This window comes from Xenopus tropicalis, chromosome 5, assembly GCF_000004195.4.
Source record: "Xenopus tropicalis strain Nigerian chromosome 5, UCB_Xtro_10.0, whole genome shotgun sequence".
NCBI lineage: Eukaryota > Metazoa > Chordata > Amphibia > Anura > Pipidae > Xenopus > Xenopus tropicalis.
Genome location: NC_030681.2, coordinates 65,120,407 through 65,148,036, shown reverse-complemented (window position 1 = coordinate 65,148,036; position 27,630 = coordinate 65,120,407). Strand labels below are relative to the sequence as shown.

The 27,630-nt window shown below is 37.5% G+C and overlaps 1 protein-coding gene across 3 annotated transcripts in view; it reads right to left on the bottom strand.

Annotated features, from left to right (window-relative positions):
• The window catches only part of hivep2 (human immunodeficiency virus type I enhancer binding protein 2), a 192,398-nt gene that overhangs the window by 51,551 nt on the left and 113,217 nt on the right, over positions 1 to 27,630 (bottom strand). For all 3 annotated transcript variants that reach the window (XM_012963691.3, XM_004914605.4, XM_002937214.5), the window contains one exon: positions 5,837 to 5,920. The gene's annotated coding sequence lies outside the window, so the exon portion shown is untranslated. The remainder of the gene's footprint in view (positions 1 to 5,836; positions 5,921 to 27,630) is intronic.

Below are 27,630 nucleotides of genomic sequence, written 5' to 3'. Positions count from 1 at the left end.
CAATAAAACATTTTTTTTGCAAAGGCCACTAAATTGTGTGTGTAAGAGTGTGTGTACACAAAATAAATGTGAATGTGTTACACTCCCGCAAAAATGTATGAGTGTATTAATGTAAGTGTGTATTAGGGTCAAAAGTGTGTAATTGTGTATTTTGTGTCTGTGTGTTACACAAAACTGGGGTAGCAGGCTGTCAGATCCGTCTTCAGAGAGGCTGGAAGACACCAAAGAAAACAGGCAGGAGTAAGATCTGGGTTGGGGGGGGGGTTGAGCTGGGGGGAGGAAGAAGAGCAGGAAACAGCAGGCACATTGTTTCCACATGCCTGATGTTTCCTATGGGGCCCCTGGGCGATTGCACCCCAGAGGCCACTCGTTCCCTGCCTCTGGGTTAAATAAAACACTATGTATGTCATTAGTACAGTTTACCAATATTACACTCATGAGTAAACAGATACTGGTTGATACAGCAACCCCAGGTACGGGATTTAAGTAAAGCCAGTATATTCTCTTGGGAAACTTGCATTATTTTTATCACTGTATGAAAAAAAAAAAAAAAACAACAACAAAGATCTTGTACGGGCTTATTTATCAATTTTTGAGTTTGTGAATTAGAGTTTGTTTCTCTAAATTGAATAAACTCACATATCGAATGCTTGCTTATTTATTCATAAGCAAAACTTGTTTAAATTTAAAATATAAACATGGCTTGACTTTGCCTAGGACAACTCCCATTGACTTCTATAGGACTCGCAAGCTTTTAGATGGCACTTAATAAATACCAGACATTCGAGTTTTTGAAACATAATTCAAATTCAAGTTTTCTTAGTGCACAAAAACTCGAATTGTGATAGAAAAAACCCTAACCTAGATGAATGCCCCCCTTCAATGCTTGGCAGTGATTAAGGTGATGGATTTTTAACCTTGGGATAACAACTGGGATGTATATACCAGTATATATATCGGTAATAAAAATATCAGTAAGCAAAAATTGTTTTGTTTTTTTTTAAAAAATCTTACCTTAATGTATTATTATTATTTTAAATATTTTGTACAGAATACTCAAGGGAGTAATACAACTCATGCAACAAAGAGAAACACATAGAAACCCATGGTCAAAAAGCCTTATTTGTAAATGCTCAGATTCAAGAATACAGAGATGAGATTAACCAGGGTGTTGTTCTGAGGAAGTACTGCACAACAGAATGACAGAAAGCAGAAATATTGATCATCAAAAGTTGGAGACCAACCATATTAGGACATTATTTGCACACAGTACCAGAAATCCATAACGTGGCAAGATTAACTGTTGTAGCCATGGAAAACGCCCCATACCGAACACAAGGAGACATATACCATACTATCCCTATTATAAAACTTACACACATACTGTGGCTCATGGCACTGCGCAAACCAAGTATAGACCCACCACTGCTCTCACCCAGGCTCCCCCTCTGGAACAATAATAATTTAATTCACCTTACGCAACTGCCCCAATTCCAAATTTGGCCCATAGCAGGTATAAAAAGGCTCAAGGATATACATGAGGAGAACTTGTTCCCCACATACACTGACCTTAGAAGCAGACCTTTACTGACTGATGTTAAACTCTATCAATATTTACAGCTGAGGGAGGCATTTGTAGACCAATTCCGGGAAACATCCTTAGTCTATGAGAACTACCCCATAGAAAATTTGTTGGCTCAGGAATGCCCCTCCAAGCTGGTGTCTCGGCTCTACTCCCTACTGAACTCAGCCTCGCAGGCCCCCTTCCACAGAACTTACCTCAAATGGAGATCTAGATCTGCCTCTAGACTGTTTACCCGATCCCTACTCTATTATGCTCAGAAATGTATTATACTCCGCTGGATGGGACGCAAACCTCCCCGGAAAAAACAATGTATAAAGCTCATCAATGGAGCCTTACCCTCCATTAAATTGACATACCTTGCCAGAGGATGCCCAGCAAAGTTCGATAAAATATGGAAACCATGGCTGGATGAGGAAGGGGACCCCCTGCCTAGAACAGTAGACACGTCGGACCCATCATACTGAGCCCCCATGTCTCATTAATCCCAATGCGAGCAAATATATAAACCCCTTACCAACTTCTCTTTCCCTCTCTTTTCTTCCCCCTCTTTTTCCCCCTCTTCTTATACTTGTTTTGCTTGTTTGGAAAAAGGAAAATAAAAGAATTAAAAAAAAAAAAAAGATTAACTGTTGTAAGAGTAGTTTGATTTTATTATGGAAACTGTGGAAATAAAGTTGAGGTATTGGTGCAGTAGTGTATGAGAAGAGGCAAGTGAATTTACAAGAAACTGTGAGAAGAACCAGCTCAGAAATAACTAGTTTAGAAGAAATAGAACTTTCTTAAGCAACACCATTATCTTTTTTTCAGTTATTATCAACTGATGGCCAGGTGCAGTAGCATCAGTGTAAGACACATTAATATTTTCAAACATCTGTAGGTTTTTTTCCCTCATGCAGGATTTTTCAAAAAAATAAAATGCTCTCCAGGTCTTAAACAAGCATTGGGGAAAAGCTCATATATTCTGAAATTATCAATGCGCTTGAATTAATAACTCAGCATCCAAGTTGTGCCTATTTTATTGTTATACGTAGATGCAAATCTGCTGTGGGAAAGTAAAAATGTTCCCCAGTCCAGTGAATTTTTTTTCTTAAGAGGAGCATCATCCCAGGAGAAAAAACAATAAACTGCCTAATTCATTTAACAGCATTGCATGGTAAACGAAAATGTACTTAAAGGTACATCTTGCAAGGTTAAAAGAATAACATGGAAAAAAATTAATTTGATAAAGTGGATCTGTCCCTTGCCTTCCTTTGCTTTGCAGCCGCTCAACTTTGTAGCCATGGATGTATTATGTTATTTTTGAGTAAGTATCTAAAACATTCTTAATAGTAAATCATCAATGAAAAAAATAGTAAGCGTGCTTGTTGCTTCCCTGTATATCTGCAATTTATATTGCTGAAGTGTTTTAAATGTGTTGTTCTCTGTCAGTATTTGATAGGCAGTAAGCAATATAGTAGTTTACAACCAAGTACAATTTTAATAACACAAACACAATACACATACAGTACAAATATATGGAAACAGAATAATTTAGCATTTCCCTGCTGGTCTAAGGGAATCTAAATGGAAGAAAATTACCAATTTTAAATAAGGTATATATGCCCACAAGAATGCATTAAAAGAGAAGCTGGCCATAAATAAAGTTATTTTAAGAGGAACCAGATTTAAAAAAAACCAAAAAAACATTACATTTAGAACTTATTGATATTTTAAGTTCTCGCTACAATATCTGCTACAGGATGGGACAGAGAAGATAAACCACATTATAAAAGCATGCATCTATAGTGCTTTTAGCTATACTTAGTGCTTGAATCTAATGCAATTTGCAGAGCAGTGTTTATAAGAGAGCTTCCATATTTAGAAAAGACCATTTTTGTGGTATTCGATAGACCCTTAGATGCCAAACCACAGCTCTTAGGTGACCATCAAGCTAATGTTAGAGAAACTAGAAAATTCGATATTTTTGGTAACGCTAGGCATTACTGTAATGTCAAAATAAACCACATAGGTGGATGGGAACCGGTTCCAGGCAAAAGATGCCACATCGTAAAATTCTAGGAGAATTGTTGTTTTCATAAAAATGTTAAAAAATAAACCAAAGCACTGATTTTGGGGATCACAAATGCTGCTCAGAGATAACAGGCATGAAATAAAAAGAAATAAAGCCAGAAACAAGCATTTAAAGACTTTATGCCTAAAAAGCACTTGTTCAGAAAGAACCCGCAAGTAGACTTTGCATATATATTATGTATACAGACCCATCCCTTTTCACACCCCCAACACGCATGTTAATTTGGTATAGGTAAACTCAAAATGTCAAATGTCTGAAGCATCACAGTAACTATGTGCATTCTGGTGTTTTTGCGTGTAACAATGTTAGATAATGGAACAATACCAAACAGTACTACATGTCAGTAAAACATACTTCCCCAAGTTATTACAAAATTATGTACTGGAGAATGGCATTATGAGCAGTAATCAGCATGGCTTTATGAAGGACAGGATTTTGCCAAAGCATTTGATACCGTTCCCCACAAGCGACTACTTTCTAAACTAAGGTCTATTGGTCTTTTTGAAGTCGTTTACACATGGATAGAAAACTGGCTACTGGATCGGGTACAGAGGGTGCTTGTTAATGGTACATTTTCTACTTGGAATAAGGTTCTTAGTGGGGTCCCTCAGGGTTCTGTACTGGATCCACTTTTGTTTAACTTGTTCATAAATGACTTAGGGGAGGCTATTACAAGCAATGTATCAGTGTTTGCAGATGATACAAAACTCTGCAGACCAGTCAATTCTATCCAGGATGGGGCATCCTTGCAGCAGGATCTTGACAAACTGGCAATCTGGGCGGCTAAGTGGCAGATGAGATTTAATGTGGATAAATGTAAGGTCATGCACCTGGGATGTAAAAATATGCAAGCCACTTATATCCTTAATGGGACTGCACTAGGCAAATCCATAATGGAGAAGGACCTTGGAGTCCTTGTAGATAATAAACTTGGCTGTAGCAAGCATTGCCAGGCAGCAGCTGCAAGGGCAAACAAGGTTTTGAGCTGTATTAAAATGGGTATAGATTCACGGGAGGAGGGGGTTATTCTTCCCCTTTACAGAGCGCTGGTAAGGCTCCATCTAGAATATGCTGGGACATTATTGAGTTAGAAAGGGTCCAGAGAAGGGCAACTAAGCTGGTAAAGGGTATGGAAAGTCTCAGTTATGAAGAAAGACTGGCCAAGTTGGGTCTGTTTACACTGGAGAAAAGGTGCTTAAGAGGTGACATGATAACTATGTAGAAATATATAAGGGGATCATATAATAACCTCTCTAATGTTTTATTTACCAGTAGGTCCTTCCAATGGACACAATGGCACCCACTCCGTTTAGAAGAAGGGAGGTTCCATTTAAGTATTCGGAAAGGTTTTTTTTACTGTGAGAGCTGTGAAGTTGTGGAATTCCCTCCCCGAATCAGTCGTGCTGGCTGATACATTATATAGCTTTAAGAAGGGGCTGGATGGATTCTTAGCAAGTGTGGGAATACAGGGTTATGGGAGATAGCTCCTAGTACAAGTTGTTCCAGGGACTGGTCCGATTGCCATCTTGGAGTCAGGAAGGAATTTTTTCCCCTCTGCGGCAAATTAGAGAGGCTTCAGATGGGGTTTTTTGCCTTCCTCTGGATCAACTAGTAGTTAGGCAGGTTATATATAGGCATTAGGGTTTAACGTGATGGACGTATGTCTTTTTTTCAACCCAACTTACTATGTTACTATGTAGACATTTTGCACCACGTGGGTGAGGCTTCTATACCAGCATAAGGCCAACACTGCCTTTTAGCATTGAAGATCTGTACCAGCAGCTTTCTTTTGTGCTAAAATAGAGCACATACACTGGGCTGGTGTAAATTACAAACAATATATAGTACTGTATGTATCCAATATAAGATTTATTATAAAATACTGATTTAAAATTGAAGTAACATTATACTCAATAATAATCAGCCTTGGAGTTGACAGATGTAACTTCCTTTTCTTTACTCCTGATCTTAGTTTCTTAACAGCCACTCTGTCACTAGAAAGCAAAATACAGCCTCACAAAATGTAAAATACGGAGTTTCTATAAACGTCATTATTTATATAGGGCTACTAAGCCTTTTGACAATTACAGTAAGGTCAATATATAAATGGCAACATTTCTAGCCATACTCCTTTTTTAGGCTTTAAAAAAAGGGGGCACAACATAAAACTGATCACTTACTTGACATATCAATTTTTGATGGCAAGGATGGGTTCAATGTCGATCTTACTTCAGTATGTATTTTCTCCAACTGGAAAGCCAGCCCTAATCAAAATAATATATATTAATATATTAATAATATATATAAATTTAAAAACTGTCAATGATACACCAAGATTACATAAACCAAACAAAATTATTAGAACTTGAGTCTGCTTGGGAAAAGATAATTTTTCACAGGGTAATAGCTGTTTGTGTCTCACCTTTTACAATACAGTTTTTATTAAACATTATTTACGCTTTGATTTTTAAAGGATCAATACAAATGAAAAAATAGTAGTTTGACCAGAGATATAATATAATGCTAAACTGTACATATAAAAAAAAACTCTGCTGTATAGCTCTGACATATTCAGCCCTATTTTGTCTGTGGTTTTAAATAAAGCCCCACTAATTTGTGTACATACCTTTGTTTAACAAATTAATAGGGCTTGTGCTAAGCATACTTTTTGCCTATTATGAAAAAAAAATACAATTATTTGAAAAAAATCAATGCTAAGGCACTTTGTGTTTGGTACTTGCAAGGTAGAGAGAAAGTAGGTGTGCACCGAATCCAGGATTCAGTTGGGGATTTAGCCAAGATGTGGCCTTTTTCAACAGGATTTGGCTGACTTTTTGTGACATAAAGGATTCGGGGTTCAGTCAGATCCTAAAATAGTGGATTCTGTGATAGAGCGAGAGAGAGAGACATCTTAGTTAGTTAGTACCCGAGTACACGAAAAATGGCCATGATAGGGTGAAGGTAACTACAACGTTGGTTAATATTCGAATTTCTAATATTAATAATATTGTTTCTAACACACTAGGTCATCACTCTTAGTTGATCAGACATTTCTGACAATTAAATAAAGTCAACCATAAAAGACAGAACATAAATCCCATGTAAATCTCACCTAAATTTTGGTGAAACTCCAATTTGGGAAAATTTCTTGCAATAACCAAACATAAATGTGTTTCAATATCCTTTTTTCCATGTTTATCTCAGGAAATAACTCTAATCATTGATTTTTTTTTTCATTATTAAAATAACAGATGAAAAGTATAGTGAGCATAAACCGTATTCATTGAAGTCACATTGAACAATTGGGTGTACTGCCCTTTAAAAGATCTCAGGGGCCATTGTGATCCAACTACAAAACTAACCATTTTCTCTCTTCAAATAGTACTTTCTAGGACAATAATTCTTAATTTAATCAGAGTAATTCAAATAAAACACCAAAAAGCAAGGGTGAGTTCACTTTACAGTGCCACAGATTCATAAATACACTATTCTTAATCTTATGTATAAAGGTAGTGTTTGGTACACTGTGAAAGTGGGATTTATTCTATAGATCATCTCTATCTACACAATTTTTAGGACTGATGTTTCCACTCTACATGTTGCCATGCAAAGTGTACCATAAATATTACTGCCAGTACTGTCCGTGTATAGCCATGTTTAAGTGTTTGATCTCTATTGCAAAACATGTGGGCCTTTCTGTAAGATCAGATCTTGGATGGACTGTCTGGGAAAATGTAATCAGTTAATGCCTTGCACAGGTAGGTGCTTACCAGTACATCTGGAAATAACAGTGGCAACAACTATTTCTGAAGAGCATTTGGCCATCTACACGTTAAACCATACTTAATATACCAGAAGGTCAGATGAACAGAGCTGGACGATGTGAAGTAAACACAATTCTGACCACTACATTTGGTTTTGCTCTGCCTGCATCTGCATCTGAATGTGGCTTGCCTTTTGAATTGCTTTGGTGCCGCCAGGGAAGAAAATGTTTGATGCATTTAATAAACATTAGTTTAAACTTCATGCATCTCATTGTGAGTTTTGTTAAGACTTCAAGCTATTGGTTAAATCTCAAACAATGTAACAGGAGTAAAATAATACAAGTTTTTTTTTTCTTTAATTGGCAGCAATTTCTGAATACTCACTGCCTGTGACGATGACATCATTCGACTTGCAATTTATATGTAGATCGCTCTTGGACTAAATCTAATAGCTGAAAATACCACATATTTTTTTCTTAAACCCAGACTAGACAAACTCATAAATTTATAATAAGTAATCACCCTTAGTATTCACAGTATTAAAAAACAGAAATATATTTTGTTCTTTGGTAACATAATACTAAAGATGACCTTGTTTGGAATCTTATTTTTATCTGTTGCTTTGCATTTTTCTTTCCAAGTTTCTTTGTATTCAAAATGTGTTCTCAATGGTGTTACTCTTGCACCTACGCATTTGCTTAAAAGCGTTAATACACCCTTGGCGGCAGTGTGGAGCAATACACTTCTCTCCTGAAGTGTTAATCATTTTTCACTTAAAATAACATGAAACACCAAACTGCTGTCACAGCACAAAAGTGTTAATGAACTCTGAAAATTAAAGATGCCACTTCTGCTCAGAGAAGTCTACTGAATACAATTGGCAAACCTGTTTTGGGTTCATATTAATGGATGAATCTTATTAACTGTGCAGTCTCTATAACAATTTGTTAAAATATGCATGTATTAACGAGGGTTGATTTCTTTTCATATAAAATTATTGCTTTGAGATTAATAAGGAAGTAGATTAGGATTCATTTGTGGTACAGAAAAGATTTTACCACAACACGCTTGTTTTTTGGTGAGCCTTTCTAAATCTAAAATTTGTGAATGTCACCTAAACTGTTGAGTGCTGGTTCTGCCACTTTTTAAATGTTAAAAGCCAGAAACACAAACATTAGTTGACATCCCAGACCTTGCTGAAGTACCTGGCAACTTCAAATAGATTGATTGTGATCACTAAAAATAATGTTTAAAGGGGACATATAACATACATTTTTACAATGCACTAAACCATGTAAAATAATTTAAAATAGAAGTAAATAAGCAAATATGTCCATAACTGCTTGAAAACTGTGCTCTACCCAGACCTTATGCCAGCTTCCGGTTTAGACTCTTCAGTATGTGGCTGGGGCCAGCCCTGATAGACTTCAGTAAAATAAAATAAAGACTTCTGTAACAGAGCAGCAGCTACTTAAAGTGCAGTGAATATGCATAGAGTGGGTGGGGCTTTGCAATGTAACAGGCAGGCTGTTCCTGCTCTGCTCGCTCCTCCCACCCCCACCCCCACAGCAGCACAAGCAGAGAGACACAGAAGGAGGAAACTGGGAGGGGTTTTTCCCTGCTACTGTTAAGTAAAGCCTGTCAGTCAGTGCTGTGGCCACTTCCTGTGGGAGACTGAAGCAACACTCCCATCTTTTCTTTCACTCTGGCTTCTGACTTGAGAAGTTGTCTATGCAGCTCTCATATAATGACAGTTTTAGGAGGTAAAATGCTTTCAAAACATCTTTCTTTCTGCATCATTTCACATTTTGAGGGAGGATAAATATTATAACCGAATATGAACTTTATATACAATGTCTCCTTTAACAAAATATTGCATATCATGAGCTTGACTTAATATCTTTTTTCTGTTGTTATTAACATGCAAAAGGAAATGACTGATATCTTCAAATGCATTTATTCAGCCAATTACGATCTTTCCGTTTCCATTTACAAGTAAGTTGCCGTCTGCGTTGCAAGCTTGTTGGTAAAGATTTATTAAGGCCTGTTTCTATCTTCTCATTTGTGCTCTGCTCACTTAATCTCACTCTTTAGCGAGGGTGAAACTGCCAGACTGAATACAGAATTTTTAGAATTCAATTTACAATATTGTAATGTCTCATAACATACATTTCTATTGACCGAAAGAAACCTTCCATCTATTCTTTTAAAAAGTATACCCTCTGAATATACAGGGGAAACATCTGCAGCATAATTTAAGTATCCGTTCTCCTCTGTGTATATCGAATATACTCCTTTTTATTTTATTATTTAGACAAAATATAAAGTACCTCAGGGATCCAGAATACAGAGTTTGACATTCTATTGTTTTAATGACTTGACATGGTACTTAGGGGCATATTTATCAAAGTTTGTAACTCACCACAGAAAAAAATCAACCACTCTCTATTCATTCCTATGGGATTTTTAGAGGCGTATTTATCAAATGGTGAATTCTAACTTTCACTCATTAATAAATACACTTCACATCATAGGGGCTTGGAAGACTTCTTGGATAAGCAAAATATTCAAGACTACAGTAATCTCAAGGTCTACATTTATATGCGTGTGTGTGTTCTAAGGCAACTTCTGCAACTAAAAGATCTGTAGAATAAAAAGAAAGAATATCACTTAGGGGCAGATTTATCAAAGCACGAATTTGGGATTGTTAAAAGTAAGTTTAGAAAAAATTCGGAGCAACCACGATTTCTGATGTGCGTAAATTGCGCAAAAATTTGTGTGTGTTGTGGTCGTCCGAAAATATTGTGGTTGTGAAAGTTACGCAATTTTCGTATCCGAATGATCGGAAACAGCGTGAAAACCTTTCTGACTTTGAAACTTCAATGCATGATTTTGGAAGCCCTCCATAGGACTCAATGGCACTCTGCAGCTCCAACCTGCCCAAAAGAAAGTCACAATACAAATATGATTTTTTCGCGGAAATTAACGCAAACCACAAAAAAGTTGCGGAATTTAACGAAAATATCGTGGAAATAACTCAAAGTTCTAAAAATTTGAAAAAAACATGAATTTATCTCATTCGTACTTTAATGAATGGGCCCCTTAGTGTGCAAGGAATTGTAGTACATAGAGTCTAGGCTGGACAAAGTTGCCTATGTACATGTACATGTAGTCAGAACCAGCAGTACCATAGAATAGCAGACAGAAAAAGCTCTCAATAGCAATTGGATTTGCCAAAAAATTTAAAGGGGATGTAAAGTCAAAAATAATAATCTTGTGTGTGTTATTTAGATTAGATGAAATAAATTTGCAATAAAAACCCATTAAAAATTCTCTACTGTTTTTTTAATTAGAAGTCATTGTATTTTGCGTCTTATGCTATTCCCACAGAAATGAGCTCTGATCACAGGTCCTGGAAACCTACAGGGCCAGTGGCTACCCTGATGTGAAAAAAACAGGGGACTGCTTTGTACCAGACTTAAAAAAAACAAAAGCAGGGACTGTCTTATACCAGACTTGGAAAAAAGACAGGCACAGATAAGGAAGTGAAACACGAGCAGAGAGTGAAACATGCCCACTCCTTATTCAGCTGCAGGCACAGAGGAATACAGATCCATCTGATTTTTTTACAAACAACATCTCTTCTATTTTGACTTTACATCCCCTTTAATATCAAAAATGTCAAACTAACATATACTGCTTAGTATTATATTTGATTTTATGTTATATTTGTATTTACAATTACAACCCCCATGCAAAAATGTTCTTAAAGGACAAGGAAAGGCAAAGTCACTTGGGGATGCCAAAATGTTAGGCACCCCCAAGTGACTTAAATCGCCTACCTTTTACCCCGGGCTGGTGCCCCTGAGAGAAGAGCACCAGCCCGGGGTAGCTGCAGCGCTTCCTCCTTCCTGCATCACGTGCGTGCGCATTTGCAGTAGAGTGAAAAAGCCGAACTTTAACAGAGAAGTCGGCTTTTCACTCTACTGCGTATGCGCCGGTTGTGGGGTCCCGGCAAAATGAAGCAGGAAGCACTCGCTACAGGTACCCCGGGCTGGTGCTGTTTGCTCCTAACAGGGGCACCAGCCCGGGGTACGAGGTAAGCGATTAAAGTCGCATGGGGGTGCCTAACATTTTGGCACCCCCAAGTGACTTAGCCTTTCCTTGTCCTTTAAACAGTTGGATAATTGCTACAGCAGGTGAGGTTTATACTGAAACTGTAAATCCAAAGATAAAATCAGAAAAATGCTGAATGCAAAGTACATTGATTATATATAGCTGGTTTTATAATTTCACTGAGAACTTGCAATATATCCTATTAAAGGCTGAAGATCAGAGTTTCCATAGTAATTTCATGGCCACTTTGGAAAAGAATAACAAAATTTGCTATTTATGGTTTGCTAGTGTTCTGTGGAAGAATGGGTTAAGTCACATGGCCTGTGCATAATGTTGCATTTATTTACAATGAACCTCATTTGCAAATTTGCTACCCAGTACTCAAAGTTTAGTAAAATATATCTGCAAATTGGCAGCATCCTGGATGGAACTTTTGGAGTTCCATTTATCAAAATTTGAATTTTGTATCATTTTAAGGGATGCACTGAATCCAGGATTCTGTTCGGTATTTGGCCAAGATTCTGCCTTTTTTGGCAGAAAAAAAAATCATGTGACTTTTTGTCAAGTAAATACGGAAATTGAACGTTTTTCGCCAGCATTTAACCCTTCAAAAACCTAATTAGCATAGGCTATTAGTATTAGGATTCGGTTCATCCCTAATAATTTTAGAGGATTTTTCTAGCATGACTAAACTCACAAATGTCAACTTTATTATTTAGAAACGTGACCCAAAAAAAAAAAAAATCATAAATTTTTCATCATTTAAATAACGTATACTTCCCCCCATACTTTCCTCACACCTGTGAGTTTCAGCCAACTCCAAACTGAATCCATTGTGATTGGAAGTCTGTGATTGTTCTACCTCAAGGGTTTAAATGTTGGGAATTCCCTACTGCTCATTTGGACTGAAGAAGCCACTCGGTTGAGGGGTGAAAAGTTTTTTAAGAAAACTCCAAGAAAAGTCCAGTTGTTTTAAACTTAATTCTACTAGACACTGTATATATCATGACCTGGGTGAATGAAAATCTTCATAGACAAGTATCCATAGTCTTCATGTCTAATTTTATACCCTGGCTGAGTATGCAAACACAAAATAATCCTAAGGGCACAGGAGTAAATATGTATGATTCCCCTACTATGGAGAGGCTCCTGCAATAAACCTACTCTAACAGGCAGCTAATAACAACCAGGCAATGCCTTCCTGACCTGTAAGTAGGAAAAACACTGCTGGCTTCCTGGTGGAGGAGGTTTCATAGGGTGTGGTTAAAGTATGGGGCTGTGTTTTTTCCTACCTATAGAAGGAGGCATCATCTCATATTACATATGAGATGACTTACATGCTGCCTGATGGGACATGAGGGAAATATTAATTCATAATGAAGTAAGTGTTGCCATGCTGCTCCCTTGCATCACAACTTGCATTCACGGCTCCCACAGTCTTAATATTTGTTCAAACAGTTAAGGATTTAATTTTTTCTGACACCCTGTATTTTAATCTGCAATAACAATATTTATTTTCTCATGAAGAGCGCGTCTGTACTTTGCATCTGTGAAGAACGGGCAAAATAAATTATTAAAGATAATCTCTAAGATAAACCTAGGTTTGAAAAGTTGGTTGCTAAGAAAGAAATTAAAAGTAGGTGCTAGATACTTATTTGCCTGTAGAAAAAAAGGGGAAACAATAATTTTATCTGCCATTGGGTTGCATGTTTGTCCTTCATTTACATTTTCTGATGTACAATCAGCTAACAGTGGCACAAACACAATAGGCGTTATGTTGAGTTCCTGGTTTACCTGACCTCACTCGCAGAGTCGATGACAGGTCAGCAGTCCAGCAGACTTTGGGTGCACAACACTGCAAAGATGGCAAAAGGCCACATACAGTAACAACGCAATACTTCCTTGTGCTCCGCAGCAGGTGGATTCCTTCTGTCAACTGGCTCATAACGTCTAATTAGTACCGTTGAGCATTACCAGCAATAGTATTTAGTTTACTTTTTTATACTGGAACACAGAAAGTGCTAATTAACAAGAAGAAAAGATAAATCTGAAGAAATTTTAACTCATTTTTATCTTGTATAACAAGGATTTAGTTGTTTTCAATAAGGCGTCTTTAGACTACACTGGGCACAGAACAAAAGGAACTGAAATATTTTATGACTGCAGAGAGCCCTTTAGCCAGTGAACAATGCTACTATAACATTAAAAATGCATTCACTCTGAAATGTAGATAGACAGACACTTACAGAAGGTGTATTCCTCTAGATTATATGGCACACAACCTAAGATTATTAAGGGACAATGAAAGCTAAAAATTTATATTTCTCCAATGTAATGGATGTGTTATACAGATATCATTATCTAAAGTATGCAGCTCTTGCTGCAGAAAGCCTATCTGTGAAATGCTGCCTTGTAAGATAGCAACCCATTTCCACTGATTTTGTAAATCATACAGGGTGAGTGCAAGCATTTTTTAAGCTCCTAAGCACTTAACATGCTATCTCTGTTCTATTGATTTTTCCTTCTAGTGATGCCTGGGTCACATGACACAAGTATTATTACTGACCCCTTTTGCCCCCTTTCTTGCCTTTTCTAACCCCTCCAATAGGAAACAATAACGGGGTGCACAGATATTACTATTACATTCCACAATAATCTGGTTTGCGAACATGATGACAATTTAGCAAGGATATTGCTTCTCATTTCCATCAAGATGTGATGTCCTTACTAAGTCTTTGCTATGGTTGCAAACCAGATTATTGTGAACACCAGATAAGTTTCATCACTCTGATGAAGAGGAATGTGTTAGAGATGTGCAAGCACATTCAGCAAAGCCAGAAGGAGGACATGACATCATGGCTATTATAAGACAGCACCCACTAACTTGTGTGATTTGGAACAACTTTGAGAGGTGAGTGCTGGTCTACATTTATGCAAGGATAAAATACAATATAGTGTTTCAGATGAAGGAGTAAAGACCAACAACTCTTTTACAACAAGTTACTTGTAAAATGTATTTTCTGTAAAGGGTCTATATTATATTTCCCAGAGAGCTGGGTGACCAAAGTTTTTATTTCACATGTGTACAAAACAGTACATTTATCTGCATAATTTACATTTATGTTGTTAATCTGGTCTCCTACATTGTTTGCTTAATTTTAGGATCTTGCTTAAAACTAAAAGGTGGAAGATTGAGAGTTAATCCACTTTCTTTGTCCCTTTTTTGTAAATAATTATTAAAATTGCGTTGGATCAAATAAAAGTAGTCAATTTACAGCTCCAAAAGGAAATACAACCCATCATAGGCAAAAAATGGGGGTCGTTTATTAACACAGAGCAAATCTTCCCATGGGCAGTTGCATTCATTGTTCTACCAGCAGCAGACTGAAAAAAACAATCACTGATTGGTTGCTATAAGTTACTGCCCATGAGCAATGCCCAGTGTTGATAAATGATCCTAACTAAGTATATCACAAAGGTCCAGAAAAACAACCTTTAATGAGATAACGAATGCATATTTTTGGATGTCTTAAACCAGTATCAGTGATCTATGAGGATCAAGTATCAAGTATAATGTTTACAGTTTAAGCAATCTGTAAACTAGCCATACATGTGCCAACAATATTGAACAAAACTTTGTACAATTATTGGTAGGGGTGTGGTGACCTGCTGAACCTTACTGATATCCACGTACTATGGATAACAGTTTTTTTGAGAATCAGGCAGGTTAGAAAATATTATCTGCCAATGCACCATAAGTCCCAAATACTAGAAAATGTTTGTGTAAACAGAAAGAGTAAGCTGCCAAGTTTGACTAAATTGCCTGCTGCCTTAACTATTTAAAGACATTTATGCAAATATTTCGATAATTCATGATGTGAGCAACGTCCTCAAGTGACTTCCTGAGAAAGATGAAACTTGTCAGTGAGATACTAATCTGCTCATTAGCATCAGTTTCAAATCTGTGAACTCGATTATCGTTCCCTGGACCTTGTTCTACTTTCACTAATCAACTAATCGGCATGCTGAATAGAAATGCAAGCTCTGGGAGAGTTAAGAATTAGGAAAGTTTGTTATGTGCATTCTACCTAATATAACATGTGTGGCCAGATGCCAAGCAGTCAGAGTAATGTGTTGCATAATTTAGCAGTGCAGATGAAGGTCAGCAAGCATGCTGCAAAGTTTCTGCATCCTGTTCATTTACAGAAGAAATAGTACAGGCTTAGTACAGACTATAGATTTTTCTTTAAACTTGTATCTTGTTTAAATTTGTTTTTTCTTTTTACTTGGATAAGGATATTTTATAAAAGCTTTCATTACAAAAAAAAAGCCATGGAGGCTCAGTAGGCAGCAGCACTGGGGTCAGGAAAGTCTGCAAAACTGACCCTTACTATGTATGATAGGGACCTTAGATTGTTAGCTCCACTGGGGCAAGGACTGGAGTGAATGATGAATAATCTCCGTAAAATCATTTTAGAAATGAGTCTGACCTATAAATGATAATAATAGTAATGAGCATCCGTTGATTTTGTATATTGTTGGTCAACGCACATTAAACATGTGATTAAGTGCATTATAAAAACATTTGTGGCCCTGGTTCCCTGGATTTGTGGCATGAATGTAATTGTAAGGTGCTAATCAATCCATAACATAAATGATTTATGCAAAATCAATTACAACATATCTGGATCCTACAAACATTTAATGAAATCAACAGCAATGGTATGAAGCAATGACAATGTCATATTAAAAAAAGGATGTTTAAGGATTTAAAAAAAAAAAAAAAGGAGGGGGTGTAATCTCTAAACACAAGCACACTTGTAAGGGCAAACAGTGATGTATGAACTGTGGGGCAGACAGGATGTTGCTCAGTCACTGACATAAATAAATGTCTTCTCAGGGGCGAGAAATTTCTAACACTGATCTAAAATCACTACATAATTTTCATTCCTAAACAGCGGCTCAGCAAGTCTTAATTTTTTTAAAGTCTCTGTCAGTCCATCAGTTGAATGGAAATGTAATAGCTTTTACATCTGAAGTTAAAAAGGCTCATTCCTTTAGTAGCTTAAGCAACCAAATGGAATTTGCTTGGCAGAATGACAACCACAAATGTTTTCTGACGAGGGTGTACTTAAACAATATAAGACGGCTTCATTATATACATTAAACAACCACATATGTGGTAAGGTAAAAAACACAACGTAGTGTGAGGTTGGATAAAAGTTTTATGAGTAGGGAATAAACATACATTTCGGTGAAAAAAAAAGTCCATTAATGTGCAATGAAATCCCACTGGAAGAGCCAGAAATATACCAAACAGCCACAGCAGAATGAAAAGGAACAACTTGTTCTTTGACTCCTACACACAGTAAGCTCTAAAATTTGTAAAAGTCCTCTTAAAGATGGAGGTTCATGTTATCATGAAGACATGTATCTGAATAGTTCTCTACCTAGAAAGTAAGAGCTTTAAATTTATATATATATATATATATATATATATATATATAGCGAACCCAGGGTGGCACTCTGCTTCAGCTCTTAGCTCGGGTGCAAGGTAAATAATTTAAATATCCAAAAAAGACCAGCAACACCGAGTTATATTCCAAAAACAATCAATTGTGTATTAAAAATGCATGAACAGCCTGAACAGCCTTGGCTGAAAGAGTGCCGCACACATAGGGACTTGATACAAAAGAAAAAGTGGTTTTATTGAAAAAATTCCAACGTTTCGAGCACAATCTGTGCTCTTCCTCAGGGACAAACCAACAGACCATATCCCAACACCCACAGTAAATACCCCCACCACACAAAATGGCACAAAAAAAAAAAAAAACGGCCCTGGTTACCATGGCAACCAGTGTAAACAAGCCCCACACCCACCAGAGCAAGGTAAATTCAAATGTCAACACATACAGGCAAACAGAATGGAGTGCAGTGCTAGAAAACAAGGTTAAGTTTAAAATCATGTAGCTAGTAGGCAAATTGATACATGTTGCAAAAGACATATGTTGCAAAACTGTTACAAAAAATGTTGCAAAAAAACTATACAGAGAATGTTCACAGTCAGATAGCAAGCATTTCACTGTGCTAAGTGATGAACTACAGTGTGTAAATATGATCATCATGTGGAGCAGAACATATCGCCCACGGAGGCAATGCCCAGTCAAATGTTGCGGAAGCTCGTCGGGCGTGTTCAATTGCCGTGCCGAGTTGTAGGGAGCGTAGGGCGCACTTTTGCCTAGTTACCATGTATACAATGCACCCCGGCTGGCACCAGGAGTGCAAGTTAGATGTGCCCAATAGGCAACCAACACAAGTATCTAGGTTCGGCTGGCAGACAGTGAGGAGTGCAAGGGTCCTGCATCGGTCCCTGGCGATCTGCGGGAGATGAAGTGCAACAAGTGATGCCAACGGGCTACACGGAGTGGTGGAGAGCACGTTCGGCTGCAACTACAACTCTTACGTGTCCAGTTCTAGTTAATGCAAACCGCCTATACGGTGGGCACATAATATATATACCCTCTGCTAGTATGATTTGAATTCTTTTTATTCTTACATGGATGCTGTACATAAGGTCTTCTGTCACCTCACCTTGTGAGGTTTTGGCTCAACCCTAAAAAACCTATTGTTATATTTAACAAATTCATGTTACCAGTCGTTCTATACATGGCTGCTGTGCTTGGACGGGTTGTGCTTGCATGATTTATTTTATGAGACTTAGTTGCATGTCATTTCTACTTTTACTTTCCATTTTGATTTTTCATTTTGATTTTTCTTTATTCTATTTTTTTTGGAGACACACAGTTAATGGGTATTGACAAGTCTACCTGTAACCCCTAATCTAGGACCATATTACATGACAGGCTCGCACCAGGTGGCTATTGAACTATCCACTTCTGCTGAACCATATACATCAGTGTTTGTAATATATATTCTAATGGAGTAAACCAGGGGACATGGGGACATGCCAACTGTCACTATCTGAATATGGGCTACAAATCTATGTAGGAGCGGGGGCTGGTGATGTTACCGTTTTACATACAGTACATCTGGTTCGGCATACTTGAGCGACATGTGAAATTCCTTTGGGCTCACTTTGTGGGTCCTTACTGCTCTTATGAATATCCCTAGAGTGCCTTTCCAATTGGCCCTATAGGTCCTGGTCCTTTTTGAAGGCGGTTTGCATTAACTATTTTATTTACAGAAGGAAGGCATGTCAATGGGGGCATCAATGGCTCCTTCGTATGCCAATTGTTACATGGCCCATTCCGAACAGTAACACATTATCCCCAAATACAAAGACTCACTGTTTTTATACCTCCACTACATCGATGATGTACTGATTGTTTGGAGAGGTAATGAAACAGGGTTGCTTAATATGGTGGATGATCTTAACAGTTTGGATAGCCCAGTGAAATTCACGATTTCCCACAACGAGCAATGTATCCAGTTTTTGGATGAGGAAATTTAAAAAAAAAAATAATTCTCTGGGATTTAAACTGTTTAGAAAATCCACACACAGAAATACACTGTTATACTCTACTAGTTTTCATCCTCCTAGCTTGTGAAGTTCAACTACAGGAGACTTTCGATCATTTTAGGCAGAGGGGTTACCAGCAGTCAACATTAACGGGTTCTTTAAACAGAGCCCGCAGGCACAGTAAATACAAATCCAGTCTCAGTTGTAAAGAGAGGGGGTGGTTTGGTGATGGTTAATTGGTGGATGAGTCTTTTTAAACACTGTTTGTTTGCTCATTTTGTATCTTGATAAAGGTCCCGGGTGAGGACAGAAAGGTTGATCTAAATAAAATAAGTAGAGACCCACCCACCTGATCAACAGAGGAAAGGCCTGCCACCACAGGTGTGGAATAAATGTTAACTTAAAAGGGAAAGAGGCAAAACACATTATAGCCAATCTTCCACCAAGTATGACCACGTTGCTAAGAAAACATCCTTATGTAAACATTCTTTTTTTCTCTGGTTTAAAAAACATGAAAATGAACATTGTTCATTCAGACCATATGGTGACAATGTATTTAATTTTTTAATCCAGAAGACTTCTCTCTGGAGTAGTATTTTAGCACAGTCCCACGTTTAAGTGGGGGGGATATGGTCAATGGCTGTGTATTTAAAAATAGGTAGCCTATGCCCTAGCTCAAGGAAATGTTTAGCAACTGGCTTGGAAGTTTTCCCATCCCTAAATGCAGTGCTTATAGCTGAGCGGGGCCCATCCATCCTGATCCTAAGGGTTAAATCGGTTTTACCGACATACGAAAGACCGCATGGGCATGTAATTAAATAAATCACATGAATGGTAGAACATGTGATATGATGTTTAATAGAAAACCTTTTTCCTTTGTGGGGGTGTAAAAAACGATATATCCCCTGAGGTCATAAATCTACATGATTTGCAATTTGGGCAGCGGAAACAGCTTGGTTTATCATTGGGCATCCAAGACCTGGTTACCTTCTGATTTTACAGGGTCATTTTCAACGAGCATGTCACGTATATATATATATATATATATACATACAGTATATATAAAATAGTCCATAGGGTGCACACCATTTGCAGCAACAAAACCTGGGTGCTAGTACAAAAAAATGCACTGGAACCAAGGACAGCACTCCTAGGATTTAAAGAATTGTGAGCAAAATGTAAATGCAAAAATAGAAAGGTTTATTACTCAACGTTTCGGTCTCACATAGAAACCTTCATCTATATATTTATTTATAGAGCTGCTAGGATTTTAAGATGGTACTAATATTTATAAATTGTGACTGATCATTGTCCATTTGAATTGCTCATTTAAGGCGAGGAGAAGGAATGGAACAAAGCCGTTTAGCTCAGAGTAGTAATTTCCTTACTCTTTGGTCAAAGAGGGTGAAATTTTACTGGACCAACAAACAATTCTGTATAAAGTACAAAGCTTTTATAAGTTCCACAAGATACTCTGAACAAACGTCTTTCTGTACTTAAGAAAATTATTCACATTAATTAAAGGGCTTTTTTTTATGAAAGTGAGGAAAAGTTTGTAAAACACTTTTTTTTTCTACAGTGCCCCATGGCCCACTGATGTCATAAATTTGTGTGCCTCCTGTATTGAGGCCACAAAGAAGGACCTGAAAAAAGGGATATCCTGGCTTGCACAAAGAGTAGGTACAGAGAGAGGAGGAGTTTGGCAGCTGAACCAGTTTGTGGTACTATATAGAGTTTAAAGTGTAAAAACATGGGCGATCCACCACTATTTAGCCAATACAGGGGTAGCCAATACATTGATCACGGTCTACCAGTCGATCCCAGTTAAAGTTCTGGTAGATCGCGAGCTGCATAATATTTTTTCACATGCTCCTTTAAGAGCGCGTTCTCCTTTATCCTTGAGGACGTGCAGAGGAGAATACATACGTACGGCACATCTGAAGGGAATGCGCACTTACTTCATCGCATCTGGGGAATGCGTATGTCACGCCAAGAGGAAAGCGCGTCTAGAAAGAAAGTGAGCAGAGAGGGAAAGTGAGCAGAGAGGGAAAGTGAGCAGAGAGGGAAAGTGCGCTATACACAGTAAGTAACAGTGCAACCTTCACGGCCTACCCATGCCCTGATGTAAAATGAATTCAGCTTTTGATAAACCCAGTCTTGTTTATAATGCTAGTTGACCCACAAACACTGAACAGGCTAACACTGGCTTGTTGCACTGCATGCTAATTAGAAGTGAGAAGCTTGTACTTCAATGCTCCACAACCATACACACACACTTATAAGCCTACTTGGCGGGTAGATGAGATACTGACAGCTGCTAGTGCTAGCACAGCATGCATGCACAGCACAGGCAATAGCGCTGTCAGTATCTCATCTACCCAGCAAGTAGGCTTGTAAGTGTGTGTGTATGGTTGTGGAGCATTGGAGTACAAGCTTTCACTACTGCACATCACTACAATACAATGAAAAAAAATGAAGAAGCAAGAATAAATGCAATAAAAGCACTTTTTGAGCAGTTTTTCTGCCTTGTAAGTCGGATGCCAGTTTGTTTGTTTTTTTATTGAAAGTTGCACCTATGCAGGTTCATACATGGATCCAGCTGAACTATACACTTTTGTTCAAGGGTACCAGTCACTTCAGTGCATAGCAGAACATGGCATTTCTCATTGGCAAGCTGTCTGTACAAATTTTGCTGCTCAGTGCATGAGGATGAAGGCAGTGGAAGGTGTTGGCCTGTTCAGTGGTGGGATCTGCTTCTAACATTGTAATCATGACTGGGTTTATTACATGCTGAACTTATTTTACTTTTTTTCTGACAGCAGAGTGATACTTTTTTTTGCGGCATGCGCCGCACAATAGATGACGTGCTATTTTTATTACAGTAGATCTTATCATGGTGGCCAGGCGGTAAGAGTAGATCACTCGGTGACAAAGTCTGGGCACCCCTGCTCTAAACCCTGTCTTACCCTCAATTTTCCCCTGTGAAATGTAGCACTGATAACTGCAGCATTTCAATGTTGAACCAATCAATATACATGGCTCTTGCCTCCATTAATGTGACTTGATTCAAGTAAATTTATTATCCTCTTTAGAACAATTAATACTGAATGCTAAATATCTTCTTTTCACATGAGTACATAGGTCCATCACAGTCCTGATTTTCAGATATGGACTATATTAACGGTACAATACCCAAACTTTATCTAGATATTTGTCCAGATGTTGCATATTTATATATTTAAACAGATCAATATTACACCTCTGTGTGTTGAACTTAATGCTTTCAGTTGTTGTGTTCAACTGAACAATATGAGTAAATGAGAAGTCACTGAGGCATTCTATGGCTATATACGGACACAAGGCAAAGGGCTTTTATACAGGTCATGGAACTTTAAGATAACATTTAACAACAGAGGTACATTTTTTTTTTTTTTTACAATACACACATTTCAATGAGCCACGTAATACAAATTACATCACTAAGTACTAATTATAACTAACTACCATTTATAAGGATATAATATACAGGATATCCATAGTTCTTGTGTATTGTATATAAACAAATAGATATATTTAACTACAAATTTTTTAACTCTTAAGGTAGTATGAAGCCTGACTGTCCTGCATGTATCAAAGAAAGCACTTCATGTGGTGTTGGGATGAGGGCTTTCTAATTATGTGAGAGAAAGCAATTAATAAAACACAACAGTGACGTGTTTTTTCTTGAAGCAAATATGAAAACAAGAAAAATGGTTATGATGAAGTATTTTTGAGTTGATTAAAATAAGGGGTCAGCAATTTGGAAGAAACTTTTCATCAAAACTTTATTGCAGGTGAAAAGGCTAATGTTGGCTTTAACCTTTTGGTGGTAATTGGGAAAATGTAAATTTTTTCATTTTCTTAATTTATTAAAGTGTCCTGAATTGGTATATAACAAATATTCACATTTGTACAATGGTGGATTTAGTTCGCTAGAGGCAGAGCAATTCTTGACATTCCTGTTGCTTTCTTATATGTGAAAATATAGTGGGGAATAACAGCAAACCACTATTGGCTTTAAAAACTGTAAGGTATCGGATATCCTCTTCTACTTTTAACATGCATTTTTAAGCTTGCAAGAGGTACTGTTAGGGGGAAAATTGCTTGGTACAATAAAACACTTAATATATATACAGTATATCCCTAAACACAAAGCTTTTAAAGATTTTTACTGGTGGAAAATATAAATTATGAAGTATTATACAGGCACATAGGAAGTTGGGAGACTGCTGCATTTATATTACTACATTTGCTACCTAACTAGTGAGTGGCTGTAGCTAAAATCCTTCTGGCCGCATAGCTGCCCAATCAGTACATTTCTTTCTTTGTGTTATTTGACTTCAAAAAACAAGAATATATTTTTTAATTTTCATGGAACACCCTTACTTTCAAACTAGACAAACACTATATTCTCAGGATATCTAACGAGCTAGTATTTTAAAGCACCATTCTAATATGGCACTTCACACTGGTATATGCAAAGTTTGGAATCGTTATTACCTTAAAAAACCCAGGAAGTTGGTGCACATTAGAAACATGATGAGGCATGCAAAACTATTTATTCATCTTACACATGGACATACAGTGTGCCCTTATTCAAAAATGCCATTCAAATAAACAGTCCTGTAACAATACAAACTTTGTAGAGGCTGACAGAAGCCTCTCCACTATATCTGATATAGAGTAATCATTCTTCTTTGTGAATAACTTGGCAAGCAGTACAAAAGTTTTAAGGAGAAGGAAAGGGTAATAAAGTGTTAATCTCAAGCTACAGGCATACCTTCAGTTCTCTCAATAGTGCCCTTCAGTCTCCCCATATTTCACCTGTTCAGATGATCAGATGCCTCATAGCGAAAAAAAAATGCTGAGCTCTGTAAACAAAATTGCCATAATGCCACGCTCCTGCACCAAGACCCCTGTATATGCACACTTTGTAAGACTATGAGGAAACTTACTGCTGTATGGCTCAGATCACACATTCCTAAGGTGGGGGGAGGGTTCTTAGCAATCTTGATGGGGGAGCAGGAGAGGGAAGAGAGCAGTGCAGACTCTGGCACAGGAGAAAAGGAGACAAGAAATCTTGTGTTTCTTTTGATATAGCAGCATTTCTGTGAGCGCTTATGGCTGTATTTACATAGACCTTTCTGATAAAACTTACTTAGTTTTTACCTTTCCTTCTCCTTCAATCACTTGCAATATTTCCATAATCTACTGTACCTACTTATTAGATCTGTTCTATATACATAGAGAAAGGGAGAGAGAAAAAGAAAAAGAAAGAGTCGAAGATAAGGCAAGTATTCATAAAATTATAATGCCCAAAAGACATGAATATCCTGTTAATTATATCCTTATAAACATTGATTAGTGATGTCATCTGCTATAATCTTAGTGATGTAATTTCTGCCACATGACTGAAATTTGTGTATTATAATAAATAAAGTACCCCTCTGTTGAAAAACATGAGAATATTACAATTTACCTTGTAGTTCTATGACCTGTTTAAAAGCACTTGGCCTTCGGTCTAGTGCTTTTATATGGTCATGGAACTCATCTTATGATATCCTCTAAATTACAACAGGTACATTATTCCCTATATTATAAATAAAGCACTCAAGTTCCCAGCAAATCTAAATACCATTTCTTAAATAACTTTGTTACACTGGGGGCTGTAGAGTAAGTGGAGTTAGAATACACAACACATTACCACATTAACTCTATGCTACACTGTGTAATATAATGTGTATTTCTAAATTCAGATACAGTGAGAGCTGTGAAGTTGTTCTGTAGATTTCTCTCCCTGAATCAGATGTACTGACACATACATTATATAGCTTCAAAAAGGGGTTGGATGTTTTTTTAGCAAGTGAGGAAATATAGGGTTAATGAAAACAGCTCTTAGTACAAGTTGATCCAGGGACTGGTCCTATTGCCATCATGACGTAAGGAAGTATTTTTTCCCCTCTGAAACAAACTGGAAAGGGTTTTTTGTCTTCCTCTGGATCAACTAGTAGTTAGGCAGGTTTTATATAGACATAATAGGTTGAACTTCATAGACGTGTGTCTTTTTTTAACCTAACTTACTATGTAATATGTATGTATGTATAATTTTATTTATAAAGCGCCACAAGGGTACCCAGCGCTGTACAATCTTACAATATACAGAATTACACACAGGGGGGACAAGTGTTATAAGAAATACAATACATAAGTATAAATACACAGGGAATAAGTGCCATGTGGTAAGAGACACAGTAGGAAGGAGGTCCCTGCCCCTTAGAACTTACAGACTAAGTTGTTGGTTAACATACAGGCACAAATTGGAAGGTAAGAGTGCACAAGGTATGGGCATTTGCCCTTAAGTGCAGGACTGGGCAAAATAATGTTTTAGTGCTCGAGAAGGTAGCATCTGAGTTTAATCTTAAAGATAGTGGGTGAGTGTTCCCTATGGAGAGATTCAGGGATAGAGTTCCAGAGGTAAGGAGCAGCGAGGTGGAAAGGTTTAAGACGAGAAAGCGCAGTGGGTGTGGATGGTGTAAAAAGACGGAGGCTCTGAGAGGAGCGGAGAAGATGACCAGGAACATGCAGGGAGACCAGTGAAGAAATGTAGTGAGGAGCAGAGGAGTGAAGGGCTTTTAATGTTAGCAGAAGGATTTTGTAAACAATCCTTTGCTTAACAGGCAGCGATGCCAGAGAGCTTAAGTGAGGCTGAGCAGGTTCTCTCTTAGGAGAGAGTAGGAGGATCCTGGCAGCAGAGTTTAAGATTGATTGCAGGGGAGAGAGGTGGGAGTCTGGGGGGCCGGTTAGTAGGAGACTGTAGTAATCTAAGCGGGAAAGGATAAGGGTATGGATTAGTGTTTTAGCTGTTACTTGTGAAAGGAAGGGGCATATCTTGGCAATATTGCGGAAGAAAAAGCAGCAGGTTTTGGCATATATGAACTTCAAACTGCCTCATAATGCCATTCTCTACATCACACTAATGGGCTTAGTTATCAATTTTCAAGTTGAATTCAAGTTTGTTTTTCTAAATCGAATAAACTCATTTATCAAATGCTTGCTTATTTATTATTAAGGAAAACACGTCCAAATTAAAAAAAAACTTGAACACCTCAAATTTTTTACGTTTACAAAGTCAATAAACTTGAAAATATAGCTTTACTTTGCCTAGGACAACTCCCATTGACTTCTGTTAAACTCTCAAGCTTTTAGGTGGCAAAGTTTTATATACAAGTTTTCGGCACTTAATAAATACCAGACATTCACGTTTTTTTTAACCACAACTCAAATTGTGCAATTTTTAGTTCTAAAAAACTGGAATTGTCAAAAAAAATTGAGCATTGATAAATCACCCCCTAAAATTTAACGTGACCTACTGACTACTTGTGGAAAATGTGAGAAAATTAATTTTTAGTCACTGTGTAAAGAAAGCATAGATCCCTTTCCACATATCTAAATACATACTGCAAAAAAAAAACAAAAAAAAACTTTCCTTGGACAAAAAAATGACGCACTATAAACAAAACAAGCCTGGAAACACATAATATCTTTTGCCACCATTCACACAAACAGCAATTCTTTCTGCTGGATCTGAAAGGCCTGCAGTTTAAAGCAGATGCTGAAGATATGCAGTGTGGGTCAAAGCATGCTTGCAAGGAATGTGGAACTCTTGTAAGCAATATACCTTGGATTTTCCAGTCCTGCTGTGCGCACATCCCTTTATTAATTTATATGAAAGGAAGAGATTCCTAAAACCATCTACCATTGTCAGAGGCATTTGGCATCATTTATACAGCTGATGCATTGAGTTTTTTGAAAAAATATATTCACATCCTTGGGACTGTGGGACTAAAGCCTGCAGCAGAGCTAAATGATCTGCATTGAATTGAACACTGAAATATCTTTGAAACTGCATATATAAATAATAAACCTATAAATCTTTTTTTTTTTTTTTTTTTTTTTTTTTAAAGCTTCCAGATGTTTATATAGCACTGAAAATTTCCACAAGCTGCCTCCTGCATTGACCATTCATTTGAATAAAGAATGCCTGAAATCTTTGGTACAGGCCCTTTCCAGCCTGATCATTCCCTAAAAATGAATGGCTGAGCTGCAGAGAGCAGTTTGGTGCTCTTTATGAGGCAAAATGTCCAGGCTGTGGACAGTTAGGCTAAAGGTGGCCACACACGTGGCGATCTGCGATCTTTCGTGCAACCATCGCAGCACGAAAGATCGTCAGATCCGCCAGTGACCTTCAGGGCTGAAACAGGCAGATAAGGAGGTAGAAACAATAGGATTTCTACCTCCTTCTGCCGATTCAGCGATGAAGGCAGATTTTGGTCAGGCGCCTTCTATGGTGCCTGATCAAAATCTTTTAACTGGCCCGATCGGCGAGTCGACCGATATCAGCAGCTTCCTGCGATATCGGTCGACTCGCCGACTTGCCATACACGCACCGAATATCATACGAAACAAGGTTTTGTACGATATTATCGGTACGTGTATGGCTAGCTTAATGCCACATCAGGCTGTTTCCTTTTGCATCCATCCTGTGGTGTAAGTACACTGAGAGGTGCAGAGTTGG